The 17,850-nt window shown below is 36.5% G+C and overlaps 3 non-coding genes and 43 pseudogenes across 3 annotated transcripts; 5 read left to right on the top strand and 41 right to left on the bottom strand.

The window, feature by feature from the left end:
• The first annotated feature begins 2,218 nt into the window (after positions 1-2,218).
• Positions 2,219-2,337, top strand: LOC149716025 (5S ribosomal RNA; annotated as a pseudogene).
• A 361-nt stretch (positions 2,338-2,698) lies between these two features.
• LOC149716024 (5S ribosomal RNA) lies at positions 2,699-2,817 on the top strand (annotated as a pseudogene).
• A 347-nt stretch (positions 2,818-3,164) lies between these two features.
• LOC149716023 (5S ribosomal RNA) lies at positions 3,165-3,283 on the top strand (annotated as a pseudogene).
• Positions 3,284-3,644: 361 nt separating this feature from the next.
• On the top strand, positions 3,645-3,763 carry LOC149716022 (5S ribosomal RNA; annotated as a pseudogene).
• A 122-nt stretch (positions 3,764-3,885) lies between these two features.
• LOC149716021 (5S ribosomal RNA) lies at positions 3,886-4,004 on the top strand (annotated as a pseudogene).
• A 272-nt stretch (positions 4,005-4,276) lies between these two features.
• Positions 4,277-4,395, bottom strand: LOC149716020 (5S ribosomal RNA; annotated as a pseudogene).
• Positions 4,396-4,532: 137 nt separating this feature from the next.
• Positions 4,533-4,651, bottom strand: LOC149716019 (5S ribosomal RNA). Its single transcript, XR_016372037.1, has one exon. It is a non-coding gene; the product is annotated as a 5S ribosomal RNA (ribosomal RNA).
• A 138-nt stretch (positions 4,652-4,789) lies between these two features.
• On the bottom strand, positions 4,790-4,908 carry LOC149716018 (5S ribosomal RNA; annotated as a pseudogene).
• A 122-nt stretch (positions 4,909-5,030) lies between these two features.
• On the bottom strand, positions 5,031-5,133 carry LOC149716017 (5S ribosomal RNA; annotated as a pseudogene).
• A 122-nt stretch (positions 5,134-5,255) lies between these two features.
• LOC149716016 (5S ribosomal RNA) lies at positions 5,256-5,358 on the bottom strand (annotated as a pseudogene).
• A 139-nt stretch (positions 5,359-5,497) lies between these two features.
• On the bottom strand, positions 5,498-5,616 carry LOC149716015 (5S ribosomal RNA; annotated as a pseudogene).
• Positions 5,617-5,737: 121 nt separating this feature from the next.
• LOC149716014 (5S ribosomal RNA) lies at positions 5,738-5,840 on the bottom strand (annotated as a pseudogene).
• Positions 5,841-5,961: 121 nt separating this feature from the next.
• Positions 5,962-6,064, bottom strand: LOC149716013 (5S ribosomal RNA; annotated as a pseudogene).
• Positions 6,065-6,425: 361 nt separating this feature from the next.
• LOC149716012 (5S ribosomal RNA) lies at positions 6,426-6,544 on the bottom strand (annotated as a pseudogene).
• A 137-nt stretch (positions 6,545-6,681) lies between these two features.
• On the bottom strand, positions 6,682-6,800 carry LOC149716011 (5S ribosomal RNA). Its single transcript, XR_016374181.1, has one exon. It is a non-coding gene; the product is annotated as a 5S ribosomal RNA (ribosomal RNA).
• A 137-nt stretch (positions 6,801-6,937) lies between these two features.
• Positions 6,938-7,056, bottom strand: LOC149716010 (5S ribosomal RNA; annotated as a pseudogene).
• A 122-nt stretch (positions 7,057-7,178) lies between these two features.
• LOC149716009 (5S ribosomal RNA) lies at positions 7,179-7,281 on the bottom strand (annotated as a pseudogene).
• A 137-nt stretch (positions 7,282-7,418) lies between these two features.
• Positions 7,419-7,537, bottom strand: LOC149716008 (5S ribosomal RNA). Its single transcript, XR_016374148.1, has one exon. It is a non-coding gene; the product is annotated as a 5S ribosomal RNA (ribosomal RNA).
• Positions 7,538-7,659: 122 nt separating this feature from the next.
• On the bottom strand, positions 7,660-7,762 carry LOC149716007 (5S ribosomal RNA; annotated as a pseudogene).
• Positions 7,763-7,777: 15 nt separating this feature from the next.
• LOC149716006 (5S ribosomal RNA) lies at positions 7,778-7,896 on the bottom strand (annotated as a pseudogene).
• A 602-nt stretch (positions 7,897-8,498) lies between these two features.
• Positions 8,499-8,617, bottom strand: LOC149716005 (5S ribosomal RNA; annotated as a pseudogene).
• A 122-nt stretch (positions 8,618-8,739) lies between these two features.
• LOC149716004 (5S ribosomal RNA) lies at positions 8,740-8,842 on the bottom strand (annotated as a pseudogene).
• Positions 8,843-8,978: 136 nt separating this feature from the next.
• On the bottom strand, positions 8,979-9,097 carry LOC149716003 (5S ribosomal RNA; annotated as a pseudogene).
• A 122-nt stretch (positions 9,098-9,219) lies between these two features.
• Positions 9,220-9,322, bottom strand: LOC149716002 (5S ribosomal RNA; annotated as a pseudogene).
• Positions 9,323-9,457: 135 nt separating this feature from the next.
• LOC149716001 (5S ribosomal RNA) lies at positions 9,458-9,576 on the bottom strand (annotated as a pseudogene).
• A 122-nt stretch (positions 9,577-9,698) lies between these two features.
• On the bottom strand, positions 9,699-9,801 carry LOC149716000 (5S ribosomal RNA; annotated as a pseudogene).
• Positions 9,802-9,938: 137 nt separating this feature from the next.
• On the bottom strand, positions 9,939-10,041 carry LOC149715999 (5S ribosomal RNA; annotated as a pseudogene).
• A 137-nt stretch (positions 10,042-10,178) lies between these two features.
• Positions 10,179-10,297, bottom strand: LOC149715998 (5S ribosomal RNA; annotated as a pseudogene).
• A 122-nt stretch (positions 10,298-10,419) lies between these two features.
• On the bottom strand, positions 10,420-10,522 carry LOC149715997 (5S ribosomal RNA; annotated as a pseudogene).
• Positions 10,523-10,659: 137 nt separating this feature from the next.
• On the bottom strand, positions 10,660-10,778 carry LOC149715996 (5S ribosomal RNA; annotated as a pseudogene).
• Positions 10,779-11,139: 361 nt separating this feature from the next.
• LOC149715995 (5S ribosomal RNA) lies at positions 11,140-11,258 on the bottom strand (annotated as a pseudogene).
• Positions 11,259-11,620: 362 nt separating this feature from the next.
• Positions 11,621-11,723, bottom strand: LOC149715994 (5S ribosomal RNA; annotated as a pseudogene).
• Positions 11,724-11,860: 137 nt separating this feature from the next.
• LOC149715993 (5S ribosomal RNA) lies at positions 11,861-11,979 on the bottom strand (annotated as a pseudogene).
• Positions 11,980-12,340: 361 nt separating this feature from the next.
• On the bottom strand, positions 12,341-12,459 carry LOC149715992 (5S ribosomal RNA; annotated as a pseudogene).
• A 603-nt stretch (positions 12,460-13,062) lies between these two features.
• Positions 13,063-13,181, bottom strand: LOC149715991 (5S ribosomal RNA; annotated as a pseudogene).
• Positions 13,182-13,543: 362 nt separating this feature from the next.
• LOC149715990 (5S ribosomal RNA) lies at positions 13,544-13,662 on the bottom strand (annotated as a pseudogene).
• Positions 13,663-14,249: 587 nt separating this feature from the next.
• On the bottom strand, positions 14,250-14,368 carry LOC149715989 (5S ribosomal RNA; annotated as a pseudogene).
• A 122-nt stretch (positions 14,369-14,490) lies between these two features.
• LOC149715988 (5S ribosomal RNA) lies at positions 14,491-14,593 on the bottom strand (annotated as a pseudogene).
• Positions 14,594-14,730: 137 nt separating this feature from the next.
• On the bottom strand, positions 14,731-14,849 carry LOC149715987 (5S ribosomal RNA; annotated as a pseudogene).
• A 137-nt stretch (positions 14,850-14,986) lies between these two features.
• Positions 14,987-15,106, bottom strand: LOC149715986 (5S ribosomal RNA; annotated as a pseudogene).
• Positions 15,107-15,468: 362 nt separating this feature from the next.
• On the bottom strand, positions 15,469-15,586 carry LOC149715985 (5S ribosomal RNA; annotated as a pseudogene).
• Positions 15,587-15,723: 137 nt separating this feature from the next.
• Positions 15,724-15,842, bottom strand: LOC149715984 (5S ribosomal RNA; annotated as a pseudogene).
• Positions 15,843-16,204: 362 nt separating this feature from the next.
• On the bottom strand, positions 16,205-16,307 carry LOC149715983 (5S ribosomal RNA; annotated as a pseudogene).
• A 137-nt stretch (positions 16,308-16,444) lies between these two features.
• On the bottom strand, positions 16,445-16,563 carry LOC149715982 (5S ribosomal RNA; annotated as a pseudogene).
• A 362-nt stretch (positions 16,564-16,925) lies between these two features.
• Positions 16,926-17,044, bottom strand: LOC149715981 (5S ribosomal RNA; annotated as a pseudogene).
• A 363-nt stretch (positions 17,045-17,407) lies between these two features.
• Positions 17,408-17,526, bottom strand: LOC149715980 (5S ribosomal RNA; annotated as a pseudogene).
• Positions 17,527-17,850: the final 324 nt, after the last annotated feature.

The raw sequence follows: 17,850 nt of genomic DNA, 5'->3' as shown, positions 1-17,850 counted from the left end.
CAGTAAAAAATTCATTAATAAGTGTACCGAAAAAATCGCATGTTTTTTTCTTCAAGATTCAAAATCCGTGACAACGATTTCTTATTGGAAATTGAATTTTAACAGTTTTTTGGATGAATATTGTTATATTTGCTTGAATTAATGCAAAAAGTACAAAAATAATGGTTTCAGTGGTTATATTTTAAAATAGTGTAAAAATTCTCAAAATGTGCTTCTCTGGCCGAGAAACGTCGATTTTGAAAATGTTATTAAAAATAAAGGTACATTTTTATTTCTTGATCAATCGAGATGAAATCACTTTAAATGAGTATTTTATAGGTAAATAAGCTGAATTCGGTCAAAAATTTGTCCAGAAAAAAATTCATTAAAAAGTGTACCGAAAAAATCTCATGTTTTTTTTCTTCAAGATACAAAATCCGTGACAACGATTTCTTATTGGAAATTGAATTTTAACAGTTTTTTGGATGAATATCGTTATATTTGCTTGAATTAATGCAAAAAGTACAAAAATAATGGTTTCAGTGGTTATATTTTAAAATAGTGAAAAAAATCTCAAAATGTGCTTCTCTGGCCGAGAAACGTCGATTTTAAAATGTTATTAAAAATAAAGGTACATTTTTATTTATTGATCAATCGAGATGAAATCACTTTAATGAGTATTTTATAGGTAAATAAGCTGAATTCGGTCAAAAATTTGTCCAGAAAAAAATTCATTAAAAAGTGTACCGAAAAAATCGCATGTTTTTTTTTCTTCAAGATACAAAATCCGTGACAACGATTTCTTATTGGAAATTGAAATTTTACAGTTTTTTGTATGAATATCGTTATATTTGCTTGAATTAAAGCAAAAAGTACAAAAATAATGGTTTCAGTGGTTATATTTTAAAATAGTGAAAAAATTCTCAAAATGTGCTTCTCTGGCCGAGAAACGTCGATTTTGAAAATGTTATTAAAAATAAAGGTACGTTTTTATTTATTGATCAATCGAGATGAAATCACTTTTAATGAGTATTTTATAGGTAAATAAGCTGAATTCGGTCAAAAATTTGTCCAGTAAAAAATTCATTAAAAAGTGTACCGAAAAAATCGCATGTTTTTTTTCTTCAAGATACAAAATCCGTGACAACGATTTCTTATTGGAAATTGAATTTTAACAGTTTTTTGGATGAATATCGTTATATTTGCTTGAATTAAAGCAAAAAGTACAAAAATAATGGTTTCAGTGGTTATATTTTAAAATAGTGAAAAAATTCTCAAAATGTGCTTCTCTGGCCGAGAAACGTCGATTTTGAAAATGTTATTAAAAATAAAGGTACATTTTTATTTATTGATCAATCGAGATGAAATCACTTTTAATGAGTATTTTATAGGTAAATAAGCTGAATTCGGTCAAAAATTTGTCCAGAAAAAAATTCATTAAAAAGTGTACCGAAAAAATCGCACGTTTTTTCTCTTCAAGATACAAAATCCGTGACAACGATTTCTTATTGGAAATTGAATTTTTACAGTTTTTTGGATGAATATCGTTATATTTGCTTGAATTAAAGCAAAAAGTACAAAAATAGTGGTTTCAGTGGTTATATTTTAAAATAGTGAAAAAATTCTCAAAATGTGCTTCTCTGGCCGAGAAACGTCGATTTTGAAAATGTTATTAAAACTCGTGGTACATTTTTATTTATTGATCAATCGATATGAAATCACTTTTAATGAGTATTTTATAGGTAAATAAGCTGAATTCGGTCAAAAATTTGTCCAGTAAAAAATTCATTAAAAAGTGTACCGAAAAAATCGCATGTTTTTTTTCTTCAAGATACAAAATCCGTGACAACGATTTCTTATTGGAAATTGAATTTTAACAGTTTTTTGGATGAATATCGTTATATTTGCTTGAATTAAAGCAAAAAGTACAAAAATAATGGTTTCAGTGGTTATATTTTAAAATAGTGAAAAAATTCTCAAAAGGTGCTTCTCTGGCCGAGAAACGTCGATTTTGAAAATGTTATTAAAACTCGTGGTACATTTTTATTTATTGATCAATCGATATGAAATCACTTTTAATGAGTATTTTATAGGTAAATAAGCTGAATTCGGTCAAAAATTTGTCCAGTAAAAAATGCATTCAAAAGTGTACCGAAAAAATCGCATGTTTTTTTCTTCAAAATGATGAAGGTTAATTTGTCTCACTTAATTTAAATTCGAATTATTAACTAGCACTCTCGGCAACGGCCATATCACGCTGAAAACACCGGTTCTCGTCCGATTACCGAAGTTAAGGAGCGTCGAGCGCAGTCAGTACTTGGGAGGGAGACCACTTAGGAACACTGCGTGCCGTTTGCTTTTTCACTTTTTTTCCTCTTTTAATTTTTAATATATATGAAAAAAGCAAACATGTTTTCTTTTTGTTATTGTTTTAAAATGATGAAGGTTAATTTGTCTCACTTAATTTAAATTCGAATTATTAACTAGGACTCTCGGAAACTTCCATATCACGCTGAAAACACCGGTTCTCGTCCGATTACCGAAGTTAAGCAGCGTCGAGCGCATACAGTAATTGGGAATACTGCGTGCCGTTTGCTTTTTCACTTTTGTTTCCTCCTTCAAATCCCACCAGATATGAAAAAAGCAAACATATCTTCATTTTGATATTGTTTTATAAAGATGAAAGCTAATTAAATTCAAATTATTAACTAGCACTCTCGGCAACGGCCATATCACACTGAAAACACCGGTTCTCGTCCGATCACCGAAGTTAAGCAGCGTCGAGCGCATACAGTACTTGGGAGGGAGACCACTTAGGAACACTGCGTGCCGTTGGCTTTTTCACTTTTTTTTCCTCTTTCAAATTCCACCAAATATGAAAAAAGCAAACATATCTTCTTTTTGTTATTGTTTTATAAAGATGAAAGTAAATTAAATTCGAATTATTAACTAGCACTCTCGGCAACGGCCATATCACGCTGAAAACACCGGTTCTCGTCCGATTACCGAAGTTAAGCAGCGTCGAGCGCATACAGTACTTGGGAATACTGCGTGCCGTTTGCTTTTTCACTTTTGTTTCCTCTTTCAAATTCCACCAGATATGAAAAAAGCAAACATATCTTCATTTTGATATTGTTTTATAAAGATGAAAGTTAATTAAATTCAAATTATTAACTAGCACTCTCGGCAACGGCCATATCACGCTAAATACACCGGTTCTCGTCCGATCACCGAAGTTAAGCAGCGTCGAGCGCAGTCAGTACTTGGGAGGGAGACTACTTAGGAACACTGCGTGCCGTTTGCTTTTTCACTTTTTTTCCTCTTTTAATTTTTAATATATATGAAAAAAGCAAACATGTTTTCTTTTTGTTATTGTTTTAAAATGATGAAGGTTAATTTGTCTCACTTTATTTAAATTCGAATTATTAACTAGGACTCTCGGAAACTTCCATATCACGCTGAAAACACCGGTTCTCGTCCGATTACCGAAGTTAAGCAGCGTCGAGCGCATACAGTAATTGGGAATACTGCGTGCCGTTTGCTTTTTCACTTTTGTTTCCTCCTTCAAATCCCACCAGATATGAAAAAAGCAAACATATCTTCATTTTGATATTGTTTTATAAAGATGAAAGTTAATTAAATTCAAATTATTATTTAGCACTCTCGGCAACGGCCATATCACACTGAAAACACCGGTTCTCGTCCGATCACCGAAGTTAAGCAGCGTCGAGCGCATACAGTACTTGGGAGGGAGACCACTTAGGAACACTGCGTGCCGTTGGCTTTTTCACTTTTTTTTCCTCTTTCAAATTCCACCAAATATGAAAAAAGCAAACATATCTTCTTTTTGTTATTGTTTTATAAAGATGAAAGTAAATTAAATTCGAATTATTAACTAGCACTCTCGGCAACGGCCATATCACGCTGAAAACACCGGTTCTCGTCCGATTACCGAAGTTAAGCAGCGTCGAGCGCATACAGTACTTGGGAGGGAGACCACTTAGGAACACTGCGTGCCGTTGGCTTTTTCACTTTTTTTTCCTCTTTCAAATTCCACCAAATATGAAAAAAGCAAACATATCTTCTTTTTGTTATTGTTTTATAAAGATGAAAGTAAATTAAATTCAAATTATTAACTAGCACTCTCGGCAACGGCAATATCACGCTGAATACACCGGTTCGAATTTAAATTAAGTGAGACAAATTAACCTTCATCATTTTAAAACAATAACAAAAAGAAAACATGTTTGCTTTTTTCATATCTATTAAAATTTAAAAGAGGAAAAAAAAGTGAAAAAGCCAACGAAACGCAGTGTTCCTAAGTGGTCTCCCTCCCAAGTACTGACTTCGCTCGATGTTGCTTAACTTCGGTGATCGGACGAGAACCGGTGTTTTCAGCGTGATATGGCCGTTGCCGAGAGTGCTATTTAATAATTCGAATTTAAATTAAGTGAGACAAATTAACCTTCATCTTTTTAAAACAATAACAAAAAGAAAATATGTTTGCTTTTTTCATATCTACTGGAATTTAAAAGAGGAAAAAAAAGTGAAAAAGCCAACGGCACGCAGTGTTCCTAAGTGGTCTCCCTCCCAAGTACTGACTGCGCTCGACGCTGCTTAACTTCGGTGATCGGACGAGAACCGGTGTTTTCAGCGTGATATGGCCGTTGCCGAGAGTGCTAGATAATAATTCGAATTTAAATTAAGTGAGACAAATTAACCATCATCTTTTTAAAACAATAACAAAATGAAAATATGTTTGCTTTTTTCATATCTATTGGAATTTAAAAGAGGAAAAAAAAGGTGAAAAAGCCAACGGCACGCAGTGATCCTAAGTGGTCTCCCTCCCAAGTACTGACTGCGCTCGACGCTGCTTAACTTCGGTGATCGGACGAGAACCGGTGTTTTCAGCGTGATATTGCCGTTGCCGAGAGTGCTATTTAATAATTTGAATTTAATTAACCTTCATCTTTATAAATCAATAAGAAAATGAGGATATGTTTGCTTTTCTCATATCTGATGGAATTTAAAAGGGGAAATAAAAGTGAAAAAGCCAACGGCACGCAGAGTTTCCAAGTACTGACTGCGCTCGACGCTGCTTAACTTCGGTGATCGGACGAGAACCGGTGTTGTCAGCGTGATATGGCCGTTGCCGAGAGTGCTATTTAATAATTTGATTTAAATTAACTTTCATCTTTATAACACAATAACAAAAAGAAGATATGTTTGCTTTTTTCATATCTGGTGGAATTTGAAAGAGGAAACAAAAGTGAAAAAGCCAACGGCACGCAGTATTCCCAAGTACTGTATGCGCTCGACGCTGCTTAACTTCGGTGATCGGACGAGAACCGGTGTTTTCAGCGTGATATGGCCGTTGTCGAGAGTGCTAGATAATAATTCGAATTTAAATTAAGTGAGACAAATTAACCATCATCTTTTTAAAACAATAACAAAAAGAAAATATGTTTGCTTTTTTTCATATCTATTGGAATTTAAAAGAGGAAAGAAAAAATGAAAAAGCTAGCGGCACGCAGTGTTCCTAAGTGGTCTCCCTCCCAAGTACTGACTACGTTCGACGCTGCTTAACTTCGGCGATCGGACGAGAACCGGTGTTTTCAGCGTGATATGGCAGTTGCCGAGAGTGCTATTTAATAATTTGAATTTAAAAATATTCATCTTTATAAAACAATAACAAAAAGAAGATATGTTTGCTTTTTTCATATCTGATGGAATTTAAAAGAGGAAATAAAAGTGAAAAAGCCAACGGCACGCAAAGTTTCCAAATACTGACTGCGCTCGACGCTGCTTAACTTCGGTGATCGGACGAGAACCGGTGTTGTCAGCGTGATATGGCCGTTGCCGAGAGTGCTATTTAATAATTTGAATTTAATTAACCTTCATCTTTAAAAAACAATAACAAAAAGAAGATATGTTTGCTTTTTTATATCTGGTGGAATTTAAAAGAGGAAATAAAAGTTTGAAAGCCAACGGCACGCAAAGTTTCCAAGTACTGATTGCGCTCGACGCTGCTTAACTTCGGTGATCGGACGAGAACCGGTGTTGTCAGCGTGATATGGCCGTTGCCGAGAGTGCTATTTAATAATTTGAATTTAATTAACCTTCATCTTTAAAAAACAATAACAAAAAGAAGATATGTTTGCTTTTTTATATCTGGTGGAATTTAAAAGAGGAAATAAAAGTTTGAAAGCCAACGGCACGCAGAGTTTCCAAGTACTGATTGCGCTCGACGCTGCTTAACTTCGGGGATCGGAAGAGAACCGGTGTTTTCAGCGTGATATGGCCGTTGCCGAGAGTGCTAGATAATAATTCGAATTTAAATTAAGTGAGACAAATTAACCTTCATCTTTTTAAAACAATAACAAAAAGAAAATATGTTGGCTTTTTTCATATCTATTGGAATTTAAAAGAGGAAAAAAAAGTGAAAAAGCCAACGGCACGCAGTGTTCCTAAGTGGTCTCCCTCCCAAGTACTGACTGCGCTCGACGCTGCTTAACTTCGGTGATCCGACGAGAACCGGTGTTTTCAGCGTGATATGGCCTCTGCCGAGAGTGCCAGATAATAATTCGAATTGAAATTAAGTGAGACAAATTGACCTTCATCTTTTTAAAACAATAACAAAAAGAAAATATGTTTGCCTTTTTCATATCAATAGGAATTTAAAAGAGGAAAAAAAAGTGAAAAAGCAAACGGCACGCAGTGTTCCTAAGTGGTCTCCCTCCCAAGTACTGACTGCGCTCGACGCTGCTTAACTTCGGTGATCGGACGAGAACCGGTGTTTTCAGCGTGATATGGCCGTTGCCGAGAGTGCTAGATAATAATTCGAATTTATATTAAGTGAGACAAATTAACCTTCTTCTTTTTAAAACAATAACAAAAAGAAAATATGTTTGCTTTTTTCATATCTATTGGAATTTAAAAGAGGAAAAAAAAGTGAAAAACCCAACGGCACGCAGTGTTCCTAAGTGGTCTCCCTCCCAAGTACTGACTGCGCTCGACGCTGCTTAACTTCTGTGATCGGACGAGAACCGGTGTTTTTAGCGTGATATGGCCGTTGCCGAAAGTGCTATTTAATAATTTGAATTTAATTAACCTTCATCTTTATAAATCAATAAGAAAAAGAAGATATGTTTGCTTTTTTCATATCTCATGGAATTTAAAAGAGGAAATAAAAGTGAAAAAGCCAACGGCACGCAAAGTTTCCAAGTACTGACTGCGCTCGACGCTGCTTAACTTCGGTGATCGGACGAGAACCGGTGTTTTCAGCGTGATATGGCCGTTGCCGAGAGTGCTAGATAATAATTCGAATTTAAATTAAGTGAGACAAATTAACCATCATCTTTTTAAAACAATAACAAAAAGAAAATATGTTGGCTTTTTTCATATCTATTGGAATTTAAAAGAGGAAAAAAAAGTGAAAAAGCCAACGGCACGCAGTGTTCCTACGTGGTCTCCCTCCCAAGTACTGACTGCGCTCGACGCTGCTTAACTTCGGTGATCGGACGAGAACCGGTGTTTTTAGCGTGATATGGCCGTTGCCGAAAGTGCTATTTAATAATTTGAATTTAATTAACCTTCATCTTTATAAATCAATAAGAAAAAGAAGATATGTTTGCTTTTTTCATATCTCATGGAATTTAAAAGAGGAAATAAAAGTGAAAAAGCCAACGGCACGCAAAGTTTCCAAGTACTGACTGCGCTCGACGCTGCTTAACTTCGGTGATCGGTCGAGAACCGGTGTTTTCAGCGTGATATGGCCGTTGCCGAGAGTGCTAGAAAAAGCCAACGGCACGCAGTGTTCCTAAGTGGTCTCCCTACCAAGAACTGACTGCGCTCGACGCTGCTTAACTTCGGTGATCGGACGTGAACCGGTGTTTTCAGCGTGATATGGCCGTTGCCGAGAGTGCTATTTAATAATTTGAATTTAATTAACCTTCATCTTTATAAAACAATAACAAAAAGAAGATATGTTTGCTTTTTTCATATCTGGTGGAATTTAAAAGAGGAAATAAAAGTAAAAAAGCCAACGGCACGCAGAGTTTCCAAGTACTGACTGCGCTTGACGCTGCTTATATTCGGTGATCGGACGAGAACCGGTGTTTTCAGCGTGATATGGCCGTTGCCGAGAGTGCTAGATAATAATTCGAATTTAAATTAAGTGAGACAAATTAACCTTCATCTTTTTAAAACAATAACAAAAAGAAAATAAGTTTGCTTTTTTCATATCTGGTGGAATTTAAAAGAGGAAACAAAAGTGAAAAAGCCAATGGCACGCAAAGTTTCCAAGTACTGACTGCGCTCGACGCTGCTTAACTTCGGTGATCGGACGAGAACCGGTGTTTTCAGCGTGATATGGCCGTAGCCGAGAGTGCTAGATAATAATTCGAATATAAACTAAGTGAGACAAATTAACCTTCATCTTTTTAAAACAATAACAAAAAGAAAATAAGTTTGCTTTTTTCATATCTATTGGAATTTAAAAGAGGAAAAAAAAGTGAAAAAGCCAACGGCACGAAGTGTTCCTAAGCGGTCTCCCTCCCAAGTACTGACTGCGCTCGACGCTGCTTAACTTAGGTGATCGGACGAGAACCGGTGTATTCAGCGTGATATAGCCGTTGCCGACAGTTCTAGATAATAATTTGATTTTAATTAACTTTCATCTTTAAAAAACAATATAAAAAAGAAGATATGTTTGCTTTTTTCATATCTGGTGGAATTTAAAAGAGGAAACAAAAGTGAAAAAGCAAACGGCACGCAGAGTTTCCAAGTACTGACTGCGCTCGACGCTGCTTAACTTCGGTGATCGGACGAGAACCGGCGTTTTCAGCGTGATATGGCCGTTGCCGAGAGTGCTAGATAATAATTCGAATTTAAATTAAGTGAGACAAATTAACCTTCATTTTTTAAAACAATAACAAAAAGAAAATATGTTTGCTTTTTTCATATCTATTTTAATTTAAAAGAGGAAAAAAAAGTGAAAAAGCCAACGGCACGCAGTGTTCCTAAGTGGCCTCCCTCCCAAGTACTGACAGCGCTCGACGCTGCTTAACTTCGGTGATCGGACGTGAACCGGTGTTTTCAGCGTGATATGCCCGTTGCCGAGAGTGCTATTTAATAAATTGAATTTTATTAATCTTCATCTTTATAAAACAATAACCAAATGAAGATATGTTTGCCTTTTTCATATCTGGTGGAATTTGAAAGAGGAAACAAAAGTGAAAAAGCCAACGGCACGCAGAGTTTCCAAGTAATGACTGCGCTCGACGCTGCTTAACTTCGGTGATCGGACGAGAACCGGTGTTTTCAGCGTGATATGGCCGTTGCCAAGAGTGCTAGATAATAATTCGAATTTAAATTAAGTGAGACAAATTAATCTTCATCTTTTTAAAACAATAACAAAAAGAAAATAAGTTTGCTTTTTTCATATCTATTGGAATTTAAAAGAGGAAAAAAGTGAAAAAGCCAACGGCACGAAGTGTTCCTAAGCGGTCTCCCTCCCAAGTACTGACTGCGCTCGACGCTGCTTAACTTAGGTGATCGGACGAGAACCGGTGTATTCAGCGTGATATAGCCGTTGCCGACAGTTCTAGATAATAATTTGAATTTAATTAACTTTCATCTTTAAAAAACAATATAAAAAAGAAGATATGTTTGCTTTTTTCATATCTGGTGGAATTTAAAAGAGGAAATAAAAGTGAAAAAGCCAACGGCACGCAGAGCTTCCAAGTACTGACTGCGCTCGACGCTGCTTAACTTCGGTGATCGGACGAGAACCGGCGTTTTCAGCGTGATATGGCCGTTGCCGAGAGTGCTAGATAATAATTCGAATTTAAATTAAGTGAGACAAATTAACCTTCATCTTTTTAAAACAATAACAAAAAGAAAATATGTTTTATTTTTTCATATCTGGTGGAATTTAAAAGAGGAAACAAAAGTGAAAAAGCAAACGGCACGCAGAGTTTCCAAGTACTGACTGCGCTCGACGCTGCTTAACTTCGGTGATCGGACGAGAACCGGCGTTTTCAGCGTGATATGGCCGTTGCCGAGAGTGCTAGATAATAATTCGAATTTAAATTAAGTGAGACAAATTAACCTTCACCTTTTTAAAACAATAACAAAAAGAAAATATGTTTGCTTTTTTCATATCTATTTTAATTTAAAAGAGGAAAAAAAAGTGAAAAAGCCAACGGCACGCAGTGTTCCTAAGTGGTCTCCCTCCCAAGTACTGACTGCGCTCGACGCTGCTCAACTTCGGTGATCGGACGTGAACCGGTGTTTTCAGCGTGATATGGCCGTTGCCGAGAGTGCTATTTAATAATTTGAATTTAATTAATCTTCATCTTTTTAAAACAATAACAAAAAGAAAATAAGTTTGCTTTTTTCATATCTGGTGGAATTTAAAAGAGGAAATATAAGTGAAAAAGCCAACGGCACGCAGAGCTTCCAAGTACTGACTGCGCTCGACGCTGCTTAACTTCGGTGATCGGACGAGAACCGGCGTTTTCAGCGTGATATGGCCGTTGCCGAGAGTGCTAGATAATAATTCGAATTTAAATTAAGTGAGACAAATTAACCTTCATCTTTTTAAAACAATAACAAAAAGAAAATATGTTTGCTTTTTTCATATCTATTTTAATTTAAAAGAGGAAAAAAAAGTGAAAAAGCCAACGGCACTCAGTGTTCCTAAGTGGTCTCCCTCCCAAGTACTGATTGCGCTCGAAGCTGCTTAACATCGGTGATCGGACGTGAACCGGTGTTTTCAGCGTGATATGGCCGTTGCCGAGAGTGCTATTTAATAATTTGAATTTAATTAATCTTCATCTTTATAAAACAATAACAAAAAGAAGATATGTTTGCTTTTTTCATATCTGGCGGAATTTAAAAGAGGAAAGAAAAGTGAAAAAGCCAACGGCACGCAGAGTTTCCAAGTACTGACTGCGCTAGACGCTGCTTAACTTCGGTGATCGGACGAGAACCGGTGTTTTCAGCGTGATATGGCCGTAGCCGAGAGTGCTAGATAATAATTCGAATTTAAACTAAGTGAGACAAATTAACCTTCATCTTTTTAAAACAATAACAAAAAGAAAATAAGTTTGCTTTTTTCATATCTATTGGAATTTAAAAGAGGCAAAAAAGTGAAAAAGCCAACGGCACGAAGTGTTCCTAAGCGGTCTTTCTCCCAAGTACTGACTGCGCTCGACGCTGCTTAACTTAGGTGATCGGACGAGAACCGGTGTATTCAGCGTGATATAGCCGTTGCCGACAGTTCTAGATAATAATTTGAATTTAATTAACTTTCATCTTTAAAAAACAATATAAAAAAGAAGATATGTTTGCTTTCTTCATATCTGGTGGAATTTAAAAGGGGAAATAAAAGTGAAAAAGCCAACGGCACGCAGAGTTTCCAAGAACTGACTGCGCTTGACGCTGCTTATATTCGGTGATCGGACGAGAACCGGTGTTTTCAGCGTGATATGGCCGTTGCCGAGAGTGCTAGATAATAATTCGAATTTAAATTAAGTGAGACAAATTAACCTTCATCTTTTTAAAACAATAACAAAAATAAAATATGTTTGCTTTTTTCATATCTGGTGGAATTTAAAAGAGGAAACAAAAGTGAAAAAGCAAACGGCACGCAGAGTTTCCAAGTACTGACTGCGCTCGACGCTGCTTAACTTCGGTGATCGGACGAGAACCGGCGTTTTCAGCGTGATATGGCCGTTGCCGAGAGTGCTAGATAATAATTCGAATTTCAATTAAGTGAGACAAATTAACCTTCATCTTTCTAAAACAATAACAAAAAGAAAATATGTTTGCTTTTTATATATCTATTTTAATTTAAAAGAGGAAAAAAAAGTGAAAAAGCCAACGGCACTCAGTGTTCCTAAGTGGTCTCCCTCCCAAGTACTGACTGCGCTCGAAGCTGCTTAACTTCGGTGATCGGACGTGAACCGGTGTTTTCAGCGTGATATGGCCGTTGCCGAGAGTGCTATTTAATAATTTGAATTTAATTAATCTTCATCTTTATAAAACAATAACAAAAAGAAGATATGTTTGCTTTTTTCATATCTGGCGGAATTTAAAAGAGGAAACAAAAGTGAAAAAGCCAACGGCACGCAGAGTTTCCAAGTACTGACTGCGCTAGACGCTGCTTAACTTCGGTGATCGGACGAGAACCGGTGTTTTCAGCGTGATATGGCCGTAGCCGAGAGTGCTAGATAATAATTCGAATTTAAACTAAGTGAGACAAATTAACCTTCATCTTTTTAAAACAATAACAAAAAGAAAATAAGTTTGCTTTTTTCATATCTATTGGAATTTAAAAGAGGAAAAAAAGTGAAAAAGCCAACGGCACGAAGTGTTCCTAAGCGGTCTTTCTCCCAAGTACTGACTGCGCTCGACGCTGCTTAACTTAGGTGATCGGACGAGAACCGGTGTATTCAGCGTGATATAGCCGTTGCCGACAGTTCTAGATAATAATTTGAATTTAATTAACTTTCATCTTTATAAAACAATATAAAAAAGAAGATATGTTTGCTTTTTTCATATCTGGTGGAATTTAAAAGAGGAAATAAAAGTGAAAAAGCCAACGGCACGCAGAGTTTCCAAGTACTGACTGCGCTTGACGCTGCTTATATTCGGTGATCGGACGAGAACCGGTGTTTTCAGCGTGATATGGCCGTTGCCGAGAGTGCTAGATAATAATTCGAATTTTAACTTAAGTGAGACAAATTAACCTTCATCTTTTTAAAACAATAACAAAAAGAAAATAAGTTTGCTTTTTTCATATCTGGTGCAATTTAAAAGAGGAAACAAAAGTGAAAAAGCCAACGGCACGCAGAGTTTCCAAGAAATGACTGCGCTCGACGCTGCATAACTTCGGTGATCGGACGAGAACCGGTGTTTTCAGCGTGATATGGCCGTTGCCGAGAGTGCTAGATAATAGTTCGAATTTAAATTAAGTGAGACAAATTAACCTTCATCTTTTTAAAACAATAACAAAAAGAAAATATGTTTGCTTTTTTCATATCTATTTTAATTTAAAAGAGGAAAAAAAAGTGAAAAAGCCAACGGCACTCAGTGTTCCTAAGTGGTCTCCCTCCCAAGTACTGACTGCGCTCGAAGCTGCTTAACTTCGGTGATCGGACGTGAACCGGTGTTTTCAGCGTGATATGGCCGTTGCCGAGAGTGCTATTTAATAATTTGAATTTAATTAATCTTCATCTTTATAAAACAATAACAAAAAGAAGATATGTTTGCTTTTTTCATATCTGGTGGAATTTAAAAGAGGAAACAAAAGTGAAAAAGCCAACGGCACGCAGAGTTTCCAAGTACTGACTGCGCAAGACGCTGCTTAACTTCGGTGATCGGACGAGAACCGGTGTTTTCAGCGTGATATGGCCGTAGCCGAGAGTGCTAGGTAATAATTCGAATTTAAACTAAGTGAGACAAATTAACCTTCATCTTTTTAAAACAATAACAAAAAGAAAATAAGTTTGCTTTTTTCATATCTATTGGAATTTAAAAGAGGAAAAAAAAGTGAAAAAGCCAACGGCACGAAGTGTTCCTAAGCGGTCTCCCTCCCAAGTACTGACAGCGCTCGACGCTGCTTAACTTACGTGATCGGAGGAGAACCGTTGTATTCAGCGTGATATAGCCGTTGCCGAGAGTTCTAGATAATAATTTGAATTTAATTAACTTTCATCTTTATAAAACAATATAAAAAAGAAGATATGTTTGCTTTTTTCATATCTGGTGGAATTTAAAAGAGGAAATAAAAGTGAAAAAGCCAACGGCACGCAGAGTTTCCAAGTACTGACTGCGCTTGACGCTGCTTATATTCGGTGATCGGACGAGAACCGGTGTTTTCAGCGTGATATAGCCGTTGCCGAGAGTTCTAGATAATAATTTGAATTTAATTAACTTTCATCTTTATAAAACAATATAAAAAAGAAGATATGTTTGCTTTTTTCATATCTGGTGGAATTTAAAAGAGGAAATAAAAGTGAAAAAGCCAACGGCACGCAGAGTTTCCAAGTACTGACTGCGCTTGACGCTGCTTATATTCGGTGATCGGACGAGAACCGGTGTTTTCAGCGTGATATGGCCGTTGCCGAGAGTGCTAGTTAATAATTCGAATTTAAATTAAGTGAGACAAATTAACCTTCATCATTTTAAAACAATAACAAAAAGAAAACGTGTTTGCTTTTTTCATATCTATTAAAATTTAAAAGAGGAAAAAAAAGTGAAAAAGCCAACGGCACGCAGTGTTCCTAAGTGTTCTCCCTCCCAAGTAGTGACTGCGCTCGACGCTGCTTAACTTCGGTTATCGGACGAGAACCGGTGTATTCAGCGTGCTATGGCCTTTGCCGAGAGTGCTAGTTAATAATTTAAATTTAATTAACTTTCATCTTTATAAAACAATAACAAAAAAGAAGATATGTTTGATATTTCATATCTGGCGGAATTTAAAAGAGGAAACAAAAGTGAAAAAGCAAACGGCACGCAGTATTCCCAAGTACTGTATGCGCTCGACGCTGCTTAACTTCGGTGATCGGACGTGAACCGGTGTTTTCAGCGTGATATGGCCGTTGCCGAGAGTGCTAGTTAATAATTCGAATTTAAATTAAGTGAGACAAATTAACCTTCATAACTTTAAAACAATAACAAAAAGAAAACATGTTTGCTTTTTTCATATCTATTAAAATTTAAAAGAGGAAAAAGAAGTGAAAAAGCCAACGGCACGCAGTGTTCCTAAGTGGTCTCCCTCCCAAGTAGTGACTGCGCTCGACGCTGCTTAACTTCGGTTATCGGACGAGAACCGGTGTTTTCAGCGTGATATGGCCGTTGCCGAGAGTGCTAGGTAATAATTCGAATTTAAACTAAGTGAGACAAATTAACCTTCATAATTTTAAAGCAATAACAAAAAGAAAACATGTTTGCTTTTTTCATATCTATTAAAATTTAAAAGAGGAATAAAAAGTGAAAAAGCCAACGGCACGCAGTGTTCCTAAAGTGGTCTCCCTCCCAAGTTGTGACTGTGCTCGACGCTGCTTAACTTCGGTTATCGGACGAGAACCGGTGTATTCAGCGTGATATGGCCGTTGCCGAGAGTGCTAGTTAATAATTTGAATTTAATTAACTTTCATCTTTATAAAACAATAACAAAGAGAAGATATGTTTGCTTTTTTCATATCTGGTGGAATTTAAAAGAGGAAACAAAAGTGAAAAAGCAAACGGCACGCAGTATTCCCAAGTACTGTATGCGCTCGACGCTGCTTTACTTCGGTGATCGGAAGTGAACCGGTGTTTTCAGCGTGATATGGCCGTTGCCGAGAGTGCTAGTTAATAATTCGAATTTAAATTAAGTGAGACAAATTAACCTTCATCATTTTAAAACAATAACAAAAAGAAAACGTGTTTGCTTTTTTCATATCTATTAAAATTTAAAAGAGGAAAAAAAAGTGAAAAAGCCAACGGCACGCAGTGTTCCTAAGTGGTCTCCCTCCCAAGTAGTGACTGCGCTCGACGTGCTTAACTTCGGTTATCGGACGAGAACCGGTGTTTTCAGCGTGATATGGCCGTTGCCGAGAGTGCTAGTTAATAATTCGAATTTAAATTAAGTGAGACAAATTAACCTTCATCATTTTAAAACAATAACAAAAAGAAAACGTGTTTGCTTTTTTCATATCTATTAAAATTTAAAAGAGGAAAAAAAAGTGAAAAAGCCAACGGCACGCAGTGTTCCTAAGTGGTCTCCCTCCCAAGTAGTGACTGCGCTCGACGCTGCTTAACTTCGGTTATCGGACGAGAACCGGTGTATTCAGCGTGATATGGCCCTTGCCGAGAGTGCTAGTTAATAATTTAAATTTAATTAACTTTCATCTTTATAAAACAATAACAAAAAAGAAGATATGTTTGATATTTCATATCTGGCGGAATTTAAAAGAGGAAACAAAAGTGAAAAAGCAAACGGCACGCAGTATTCCCAAGTACTGACTGCGCTCGACGCTGCTTAACTTCGGTGATCCGACGAGAACCGGTTTTTTCAGCGTGATATGGTCGTTGCCGAGAGTGCTAGTTAATAATTCGAATTTAAATTAAGTGAGACAAATTAACCTTCATCATTTTAAAACAATAACAAAAAGAAAACGTGTTTGCTTTTTTCATATCTATTAAAATTTAAAAGAGGAAACAAATGTGAAAAAGCCAACGGCACGCAGTATTCCCAAGTACTGTATGCGCTCGACGCTGCTTAACTTCGGTGATCGGACGTGAACCGGTGTTTTCAGCGTGATATGGCCGTTGCCGAGAGTGCTAGTTAATAATTCGAATTTAAATTAAGTGAGACAAATTAACCTTCATCATTTTAAAACAATAACAAAAAGAAAACCTGTTTGCTTTTTACATATCTATTAAAATTTAATAGAGGAAAAAAAAGTGAAAAGGCCAACGGCACGCAGTGTTCCTAAGTGGTCTCCCTCCCAAGTAATGACTGCGCTCGACGCTGCTTAACTTCGGTTATCGGACGAGAACCGGTGTATTCAGCGTGATATGGCCGTTGCCGAGAATGCTAGTTAATAATTTGAATTTAATTAACTTTCATCTTTATAAAACAATAACAAAAAGAAGATATGTTTGCTTTTTTCATATCTGGTGGAATTTGAAAGAGGAAACAAAAGTGAAAAAGCCAACGGCACGCAGTATTCCCAAGTACTGTATGCGCTCGACGCTGCTTAACTTCGGTGATCGGACGTGAACTTGTGTTTTCAGCGTGATATGGCCGTTGCCGAGAGTGCTAGTTAATAATTCGAATTTAAATTAAGTGAGACAAATTAACCTTCATCATTTTAAAACAATAACAAAAAGAAAACGTGTTTGCTTTTTTCATATCTATTAAAATTTAAAAGGGGAAAAAAAAGTGAAAAAGCCAACGGCACGCAGTGTTCCTAAGTGGTCTCCCTCCCAAGTAGTGACTGCGCTCGACGCTGCTTATCTTCGGTTATCGGACGAGAACCGGAGTATTCAGCGTGATATGGCCGTTGCCGAGAGTGCTAGTTAATAATTTGAATTTAATTAACTTTCATCTTTATAAAACAATAACAAAAAAGAAGATATGTTTGCTTTTTTCATATCTGGTGGAATTTAAAAGAGGAAACAAAAGTGAAAAAGCAAACGGCACGCAGTATTCCCAAGTACTGTATGCGCTCGACGCTGCTTAACTTCGGTGATCGGACATGAACCAGTGTTTTCAGCGTGATATGGCCGTTGCCGAAAGTGCTAGTTAATAATTCGAATTTAAATTAAGTGAGACAAATTAACCTTCATCATTTTAAAACAATAACAAAAAGAAAACATGTTTGCTTTTTTCATATCTATTAAAATTTAAAAGAGGAAAAAAAAGTGAAAAAGCCAACGGCACGCAGTGTTCCTAAGTGGTCTCCCTCCCAAGTAGTGACTGCGCTCGACGCTGCTTAACTTCGGTTATCGGACAAGAACCGGTGTATTCAGCGTGATATGGCCGTTGCCGAGAGTGCTAGTTAATAATTTGAATTTCATTAACTTTCATCTTTATAAAACAATAACAAAAAGAAGATATGTTTGCTTTTTTCATATCTGGTGGAATTTGAAAGAGGAAACAAAAGTGAAAAAGCCAACGGCACGCAGTATTCCCAAGTACTGTATGCGCTCGACGCTGCTTAACTTCGATTATCGGACGTGAACCGGTGTTTTCAGCGTGATATGGCCGTTGCCGAGAGTGCTAGTTAATAATTCGAATTTAAATTAAGTGAGACAAATTAACCTTCATCATTTTAAAACAATAACAAAAAGAAAACGTGTTTGCTTTTTTCA

The sequence above is a fragment of the Phalangium opilio genome, unplaced genomic scaffold (assembly GCF_054372755.1).
Source record: "Phalangium opilio isolate 3A_F unplaced genomic scaffold, DU_Popi_V2 ptg000009l_1, whole genome shotgun sequence".
NCBI classification, from domain to species: Eukaryota; Metazoa; Arthropoda; class Arachnida; order Opiliones; family Phalangiidae; genus Phalangium; species Phalangium opilio.
Note: the sequence above shows the minus strand (reverse complement) of the source record. Positions and strands in the feature narration are given on the sequence as shown.